The sequence below is a fragment of the Bombus affinis genome, unplaced genomic scaffold, assembly GCF_024516045.1.
Source record: "Bombus affinis isolate iyBomAffi1 unplaced genomic scaffold, iyBomAffi1.2 ctg00000059.1, whole genome shotgun sequence".
NCBI lineage: Eukaryota > Metazoa > Arthropoda > Insecta > Hymenoptera > Apidae > Bombus > Bombus affinis.
This window is the reverse complement of record NW_026108820.1, coordinates 2,887,426-2,897,022: the sequence shown is the minus strand read 5'-3', so window position 1 is coordinate 2,897,022 and position 9,597 is coordinate 2,887,426. Positions and strand designations below refer to the sequence as shown.

General features: G+C 36.9%; 1 protein-coding gene and 1 long non-coding RNA gene across 2 annotated transcripts in view; one reads left to right on the top strand and one right to left on the bottom strand.

The window, feature by feature from the left end:
- Positions 1-427: 427 nt before the first annotated feature.
- LOC126926843 (uncharacterized) lies at positions 428-2,265 on the top strand. Its single transcript, XR_007714932.1, has 4 exons — positions 428-601; positions 1,256-1,380; positions 1,849-1,941; positions 2,095-2,265. It is a non-coding gene; the product is annotated as an uncharacterized LOC126926843 (long non-coding RNA).
- A 3,299-nt stretch (positions 2,266-5,564) lies between these two features.
- The window catches only part of LOC126926796 (uncharacterized), a 94,870-nt gene continuing 90,837 nt past the window's right edge, over positions 5,565-9,597 (bottom strand). The window contains exon 3 of the mRNA XM_050743153.1: positions 5,565-7,348. The gene's annotated coding sequence lies outside the window, so the exon portion shown is untranslated. The remainder of the gene's footprint in view (positions 7,349-9,597) is intronic.

Sequence of the window (9,597 nt, the reverse complement as noted above, 5' to 3'; positions counted from 1 at the left end):
CATTTTATCCGTAACGAGAATAGCGAAGATAAGACAGGCAAACGTGGTAAAACGTTGATAATTCGGTTACAGGGAAATCGAATAAATTCGAAGTTGAAGAAAGTAAGAGAAAGTCGAAACGAAGCAAACGCGATTCCTTAAGCCACGATGTTCAGGGATTTTATAATCTTTCCGGTGACGTCTTCGACGTGGAATACCCAGAAGCTGAGAAATTGATTCTGTACGATGAAAAAGACGATGTCTCCACAGAATACAACGATACAATAGTGGAAGAATTATCGATCGACGTAAATCCTGTTGAGAAATGCTCAGTTGGTATGACCGCTAGTTACTAAAAGGTTACTAGGGTTGTGTTGGTACGACTCCTAACGACGCTCTTTTGTCATAGGAGTCGACCACGCCTTAATTGCTAAGACGCATTGGGAGAGTTTAAACGTTTGCTGTGTGATTTGGTGTTTTGTATAAGAGAGAAAATAAAAGGTGTGATAACCAATCCGAGTGGATCCGAGATTGATTATCAACCCCAACCTATATAAAATAACAAATCCCGAGGAAATTGGATACTTCTCTGGTCCTAAATGGCAAAGGAACAGATTATCAAGTAAGTCAAATATTTTTCCAAATGCCATTCTTGTACAATCGTTGCTTTTTTACTTACCACGTACAATATAGCGGTTAATAAATTAACGAATCATCGAATATTACTGAAAGAAAGAAATTGTACTGATATTCCAATCTATCGTGTACAAAAGTAATAATAACAGCATGTAATATAAGAATAGCTTATCTTCAGCCTTAAAAGGAACTCGGTTTACAATTATTCTCCCTATTGCGTTCCACTCTCGCTTGATCTTCTACACGTTCATCTATATTTCGCTGTTTTTAATTTATTTTATTATTCCCTGTCTATTACACATATGTATATTGTCCATTGCACGAATCTTTATCTATCTTGCCTAATTTAATGTAAAAAAATAGAAAAATAGACAAATTTGCTGGAGGAATACGTTTACCAAAATTTGTCAAGAATTTTAAAGAAATTTGCAGGATGAAATTCACGGTGATACCGAATTGATATTTTTGAAATTATACTTTTGAAATAATTATTTATATCATAATAATTATTCCACGAATACTTGCTCGTAGATATTAATTTATGCTTTTAATAATCATGCGTTTAAGCTATCAAGTCGAGTCGAGTAGACTTTCTAATTTCGTGGAAGATAAGTCGATTTCTAAGATAAGTCATTTCTAGAGAAAAGACCAACTGCTAAGGATTCGCCGCCACGATGGCTAGAGCTTGGAATAGCTGCTGATTACTCCGTGGTAGATTTTCATGGAATTCGAGTACAGCAATATATCTTGGCTCTTTTAAACATCGTAAGTAATACCAAACGAAATTCTGTTATTATACTTAGATATAGAATACCTTTTCCTACATATGTACGCGAGCAACCGGGAAACATAGGGCAGAGTTATGCGTATCTCTGTATTTTCAAGGTACGCTACTTGCTTTCAAACATCTCGATCGTATACTCGGATGGAAGCTCTGTATTTTCTGTTTACACTGTTCAAAGCTTACACGTATCTTTTAAAGAGTTCTGCAAATAATTTATCCGTAATGGAATTTTGTAATCGATTAATTTCAGCCATTCGGTAATTGGTTTTCCAATGCTGTTGAGATTAATAACGTACATTTCCTAAGATAAATATAACGAATAAAATTAATTTTTTAGGAAAATTATATAAGATACGATGTATTTACGAGAGTTTTGAATAATAATTTATTTGTAAGGCTGTAATACTGTTTTAACGCCTGTTACATTTTCGTACGTATTTTAATCCTAGGTCAGTGCAATTTACATGGACCCATCGCTCGAATCCAACATGATTCTAGTGATCGTACGAATGATTTTATACGCGGAAAAACGAGACGTTATGGTAAGCGATTTCCATTAAATTAAATCATTTAACTAAAGTAGTAACTATCTGAGATACGCATATGCGAGTGTCAATTATTTTATTTTCTACTTATCTGTACAGTGTATGGTATATAAATTATATAGGTCAAAATATCTGCGCATGACGTTTTAGGTCGATAAAATGCAACGAGTTCCATTTTGTTAAATTGGACAACCGTGAACGATCCCTTGGAAACAAATTTCCAAACAAACAATTTTCACGGATCATTGACAAACCTCGCATTTATCGTGTATCCGAAATATCTGTATAATCGACTATTAAACCTTTTTCATCTCTTAAGAATCTTAATTTAATGTTATAGACCTATGATAATATCATTGATATACGACACTTGCGATTCCTTTTACTTTTCTTTTTCTGCTATTCTTCTCTGCTGTTGAATCAACATTTCAACATTTTTCAGGAAGATTAAAATACTAATAGCGTTACAAGTTACATTTGATTACAATCAACAACATGATTACTTGCACATATATTTATTATCATTGACGAATATTTATATATAGTATATAATGCATGATGTAATAATAAATATAATATATTCGTAATATTTGCTAGCTTTTATTAAGAAAATATTAAACGTTGTCGTAGGTCCGCCGTGGCGATGCCAGACGATCTCTCGAGAACGTGAACAAATGGAACAGAAAGATGCTGTCCTCGAAGGACGTAAATCACGATGTTGCTGTATGGTTGACGCGATTAGATATAGGAGGTCCTTCCGGTTACGCACCTGTGTCAGGAGTATGCTATCCCGCGAGATCGTGCGCGTTAAATCGAGACGAAGGCTTGACCAGCGCCTTTATCATCGCTCACGAAGTAGCACACATGTGAGTGTCCCACATGTTGGGATATCGTTGGCAAACTGAAATATTTATAACTGGCCTGGGTATTTACGCAGAGACCGTGTGCTATTTATTTATGCAAATACGTACTTTTACGAGAATAATTTGAAAAATGAAATCTCCATAGGAGAACTTATTATCTTTACCGAATATCACAACGAGTACTGTACTTTGAATCTGCCATAGATTTTTGCGTATTATGTGCGTTCTTGCATTCCTCCTTTCACCTACGATGGCTCTTAAACAAGAAACGATATCGTAACGAGAAATACAACTTAGCTGAGCGTCCACTTTGGTTCCACTAGTGTTGTCCCATACGACTTTGTGTTTGACCTCGCTATTAGGGGACTTTTTACCCAACGTTTCCTTCACCGCCTTCACTACCTTCGATTTATCGAACTTGAGACTTAAACTGGCCGTTACTAAATCTTCCGGCTTCTTCGACATCGGTTGGTGTCTCTTCGTGAACCAATTCGACGGTGCCATAAAGGTCGAAATAGCGGCTTTCGAGGATCCGCTAAGCTTACTTTTAGCTCCGTGCAATGTCGACACGTCGAAGCTGTTGGAACGGAAGCTCTTCGATCGACTTCCTTTCTGTTCGGTCGTTTTTCCGGGCCAGTTTGATTTGCTATCGTCCCGGGAACTCGGCGCTTCCTCGCCGCATCGGTTGATTTTCGTCGCGGAAGACTCTAACGAGCTTAGGATCGATATCAGATCCGTATTAGAGCAGACAATGCCCGCAGCACCGGAAACGGATGCACTCGCGGCTCTTGGCAGTTCCGAGACGCGCTTTCGGAGAGAAGACGTCGGCGAAACCGACGGAGTAGGCATTTCAGAGAATCGTTGTTTCGGCTGTTGAGTGTAACGTTGAGCGGAACTGTTACCCTCCAGCGGCTGTATTTCGTACACTTGCTCCGTCGACGTCCTGTACATCCTTAAGCGCACCTGGCAAACGGATTGCTTTTATTCGAAAGACAGTTTCTTTTTTATCATAATTCGTGCGTTATGATACATGTTTCGATGATTGAGCCGTTAAGCGTGACAAAGCGATGGAATTGTTTTGCACAGAAATTCTGGTTCTAAAATTATGTTAGGGATTCTAGGGCGTAATAACATCTTGGAACGCAAAGTTATCGATGTGTCGATGAAAGTTAAGCGAGCTTTATCGAAGCACACGTTCGAGTCTTTGGGCGATTGCTAGGAATACGCGTAATGTTCTTTTCTGTGAGCTGAAAAGTTGAACGACTATAAAAGGCGTTTGTAGAGGATTTCAAAGCGGAAGAAGAAGCGATACAAATGTTTAGAATCAGAAATTATCTGTTTATATAGAGATCTGTTTGATGCAAGATCTAAAATCAATCAAATCGGATTGTATGGATTGTGTATTTGTCTGTGTTAATCCTTTGACGTCGATACCAACGATGTATATAGCGAATGGCGGTTATCAGCCAAGATTATGAGCACGTACGCAAATAGACTAGAATATTTTGCAAGAATGAAATGTCTTGGTATGGTACGCTTTAATCTATCTATCCAAGTCAAAATAAGTATAAAAATCGCGTGGCAATCAACATATTTAAAAAAAAAAAAAGAAAAAAAAGAGGAGAAACAGATGCTTCTGATTGTTTTTTAGTGCATTTTCATAAAATCTTCTAAATGTTTAATTCTCATAGAATAAAAGGGAGAGTATACGTTTGAATCTCAGCAGATTTTATTAATTCTTTGAAACCATAAATACAATATGAGTATTACATCAACTTTAGTTCATACATGTAACAACATATTATTCTGCATGTAGCAGTTACATTTAATGAAACATTTACTTATCCAATAAATCCATATTCTCTACTAAACGTTCGTTTATTAATAAAACTGCCATAATCGTCCACGCATTGTTCGCTTCCTTAATTATTTTTCAAAGTATAACGATAATCAATGATGCAACAGAAATATCACGTAACATCCCAACAATCTTACATGAGATTTTAGCTGTTTTTACTATACAAATTAAGTCATTATTAAAATAAGTCATTATAATAATATATATATATATATATATATATATATATATATATGTCGGAGATGAAAGAACACCGGAACGTTCCCTTTGGAACTTTGGGAAGACCCCTAGTATTGAAATTTAGATTTCACCATAGCCGTATTAAGAAACTGTCGTCATTCGATCCGACTGTATTTATTTGAGATTTATGATAGTGAGGCGACAATCAGTCGCCGAACGTAGCCGCGGTCAAAGGGATGAACGTTTTGTCTAACAAAGGCATGAAGTAATTCTATAGCTCTTCTTAAAAGAAATACTTGGGACAGGGCACGACGGTAAACGTTTCAATGGTTTCTGCCCCGTGGCTCGCCACACGCAGACTTTGTCCTTCGGGTAAGATGATTGCCAGATGCCAACGCATCTTCACAGTATATGTTTAGCTGGGCGAGGACCGGCTACGAATATTAAGTTTCAATTATACAAAGTCTTTCAAATAGACAAATAGCCTGTGCCCCAACTATGGGAAGATAAGAGAAATCTATCCTTCCACGAACGACGCTTCCCGCTAGCAACTTTTCCCAAGGACAGCTAATATCTTTCTCTAACCACCAACATGGAAATTGACCAATTAACAGCAACGTCAATTTCCCACACCCTTCGAACGGAGACTTTTCTCCGCTGTCCAAGAATCCGATGATCTCGTGCCCTTTTTTTTTTTTTTTTTTTTTTTGCGTGGGGAGGGGAAAATGCTATTACGCGTGCCCAGTGACCCGCATCACTGGGTTATGTGGGAGTCGGTCGGTTGTCGTTGCCATACCCACTAAAAACCCCTCCTCCTTCTTCCTCCGCTTAGAGGGCAGACAACCCCGGTAAAACCTGTCGGCAGTCATCAGGGTTGTCCTTTCGTGCCCCGTTGTATCTACTTCTTCGGGCAGTTACTGCTCATGTCGTCCTCTCAGCCAGTTCAGAATACTGGACTGGTCTCCTTCTGCGGTTTTTCGTTGTTTCGTGTTCTTGCCCTCATTGCTCCACGTAGTTGTTGTTTCGCTCGTTCTCCCCCTTGCCTCTTCCCAGGCCCTCGCTGTCACCCTCCTGTGACACATGACGGTCTTGCAGAATTGCCTGAATTTATTCCAGCTCTCGTTCTTGGCGGTCAACGTGGCGATCAGATTGCCCACGTCTATCTTCCCGCCCAGAGCGTTCTCCAGCTCGATCCTTCTGTCCGTCCACTTCGGGCACGCGAAGAGGGCGTGCTCTGCATCGTCGTTCGGGTCTACACAGTCGAGACAGTTGCCGTCGCTGTCCTTGCCAATCCTTTTTCTATAGACACCGAAGCTCCCATGCCCGGTTAGCAGCTGCATGGTGTGGTGATCGATGTCCATCTTCTTTTTGGTAAATAGCAGCGCACTCGGTATTAATTTCTTTGTGATATTTTCCTTTTTGTGGTTGTTCCACTCCTTCTGCCAGTCATCTTGGGCCTTCTTGCGAATCGCCTCCAGTTCCTCCTTCAGCTTGCAGCCGTCATCCGTGCCAATCCTGGACCCATGGATCTTGTTCCTCTCGTAGGTCTCTCCGAGCATCTTTATCTTTATGTAAATCGGGAGATTCCCGGTCAACACGCAAAGTGCCGCGTGGGAGACGGTACGGTATGCCGGCGTTGTTATGCACAGGGCCGTTCGTTGTGCTCGTTTCAGCTTTTACCTGTTCTTATCGGCATTCGCTGCTCTAGCCCACACCGGCGCTCCGTAAGTTACGATGGACTCCCACACGTTGTAGTAGAGCCTACGAGCCAAGCTGGGCGGCCCGTTGATGTTGGGTAGAATTCCCCTAAGGGCTCCTATTAACTTGTCGACTCTATTACACACCATCTCGATATGCGTACCGAACCTCCGACTGGAGTCGATGACGACTCCGAGATCTCGTTCCCTTAGGCACACCCATCATAGATTTCTTCGACAGCGTCACCGCGACGGAGAGCCACTCACTCTAGTGCGATCTCATCGGCAATCGACCTGTCTTTCGTATACGTAATAATTGCCCCTTGCTCTAACATACAGTGTAACTTAGACGCTAACGAAGGGTAAAGTTCGTCATCCCGTTGACCGCGGATTCGTTATTGAGCCTAGGATCATCGTCATTTGCTTCTCGAGTATCTAATTATCGCGATTACTTGTCCAATTCCATCATAGTCATATTTGCACTAGTAAATATCTCCTCTATTGCATAACGATCACGTCTAGCGCCAATAGGGATTCGTTTCACGCCCTTATCCCTAACTCTAATCTTAACGCCAACCCGACATATATATATATATATATATATACATACATATATATATTTTATACATACATACATATATCAATTTTTATACACACAATTATACATATTCATTTTCATTTAATATTTTCATTTAATAATTTAATAAACCTTCGTCCCGCAAAGGCAAATAAATTCACGCATAACATTTCTCTTCAGCGGCATTGTTCTAGGATTGTATTTGTTGAAAGAAGGATAGCATTAAGCGCTGGAATAAAGAATGACGAATCGTTATTCTTTAACCATCGTACTTAGACTCATATTTATTGAGCTACTTGTATTTTAATCGAAGTCTAATATCCTCCATCTGTAGGCGTAAATATTACTGCCGTTGTTAATGTCATTTTAAGTTTTACTACTGGAAAGGACATTTAAGTTTGAAGGCAGGCAAGTCTACTGTTCTTAAAGCTGACATTTAGACATCTAAGATTTTTTGTGTCTTTATTGACAAAAATATATTTGACTTTGCATATCTAAAATAAAGGATTTGCGTTATCTAAAATAAATAGATCATCTTTCTTTAGAAAATTCAATGTGGTGAAATTAGAATATGAGATAAAAGAAATACTATGCATACTTATTGTTCTTCTTAAAAATTAAAGGAATACTCATAATCCTAAAATATCCTTTCTATGTTGTACTAGATATATATACAATTAAAATGTGTAATAATGTGAATGATAAACTAGTTCGAATAATTATTTTGCTTAAACGTAAGTTAATTGAAATCAGATGAATGTTATACACGCATTATACCGTGCATTATGAACTATTGATTGATTGATGCTCATATTTAATTATTAACGAGAAAATTAGAAAAATAAGATTGAATTTAATCTGTCCTTCTTATATTTATTAAGATGAGTTCTGGGACTTGAAACACTCGAGATTAGAAATTTTGATTAATGTTTCACATTATGACTGGACGCTTGTTGTAATATCTTTTGTACGAGATACACTATACATACACAAGATCAAAATGGAATTTCGAAACGGTCGTATCGTTCAACAAAAATCTCTTTTATCTTTGATCCTCTTCATAAAAATGCAATTCTCCTTTACAGAACATCATATAACATTTATTGTACGATATATTGTTCAATTATATTTCGAAATTTTCAGCTTCGAATCTTTGTTTAATTATACTGTAGAATTAAATATCATGCGTTATTTAAATATAAAGATAGACTAAACTTTTGTCCACATTTATTAAAGCTGTATCAACTGAGATGTTTAAATTTGCGAAATTTCATGGACTTTTATATTTAATTTTTCATCATGAATCCCGCTTTGCGATACAATACATATTAGATTTATAATATCTTAAATTTACAGTACCAATGCTGATTTCATCTGAAACTATTTGTTTGCAAATGATATCTTTCTTCGTTGGAATTACCCTTCACTTATAAATTAATAATTATTAACATTGAACAGTATTGTTAAACTTCAATAAAAATAGGATCGATAACTAAATGTTAGTTAAAGAAACTTCCTATTATTATTGAATTTTGTTTAGAAAACAATAATAAAAATGGGTGTCTTTTTGTGAAAATAATTTACAGCATATCACTCGACTTATTCATATAAGAGACATTAGTTTGTTTAAATACCCTGTTGCACCCTTTTATTCATTTTCAACCCAATTTTTTCACAACATTAAAAAATATTTTAAGCCTGAAGAAAAACATGAAAAACTTCTTATTAGCATGATTTCATGCTAAACATCCTCTTAAGATATTATAAATCTTTCTTGTTTACTAAAACCAGAGCCTAACTGAAATATACGAGTATCGCAACAGGATTAATCGTAATACATGATTAAATACAAGCAATATGTAAGCTATATTTTTACTTTTTACTTCAGAAATAAATATTTCACCAGCATCGTCTTTAGCTTAAGGAAAATAAACTTGTGAAATTTAATTTAAAGCTTCGTAAAACATGGAAATGTTGCAGGATAACAAATCAGAAAAGATATATTAAATAAATCACAGTTCAGGTATCTATAACATGTGATTCTCTTAACAAATCTGTTTCATTCATCAAGCAACTGCAAAATTTCCGTAAAATCAGAAGCGGTTTCACAAATTATAGGCATTCGTAAACATGATAGATAAGAGTTAGTATCGCGGCGTTTTAGAGTATCTATGAGCGTAATATGGAAAGTAAAAAGATGTATAATAAAAATAGTTCACTTTCCAAGCTATCACTAACATTGTAACGAATTATTATACATATAACGGCTCACGAAAGTACTCGGACGCTTACAGAAACTTTCCATGAATATTTTGTTGAAGCTTTTCATGAATTTCAAGATGCATTAGGCTGTCTCAAAAGTTTCTTTCGTTTTGTTCTATTACTACAAAATAGATCATACATAAATCGATAGAATAATATAAAACAAAAAGTGTCGTGCATCTATTATTTCCTTATGAAACGAAAGAAGCTTTTGAA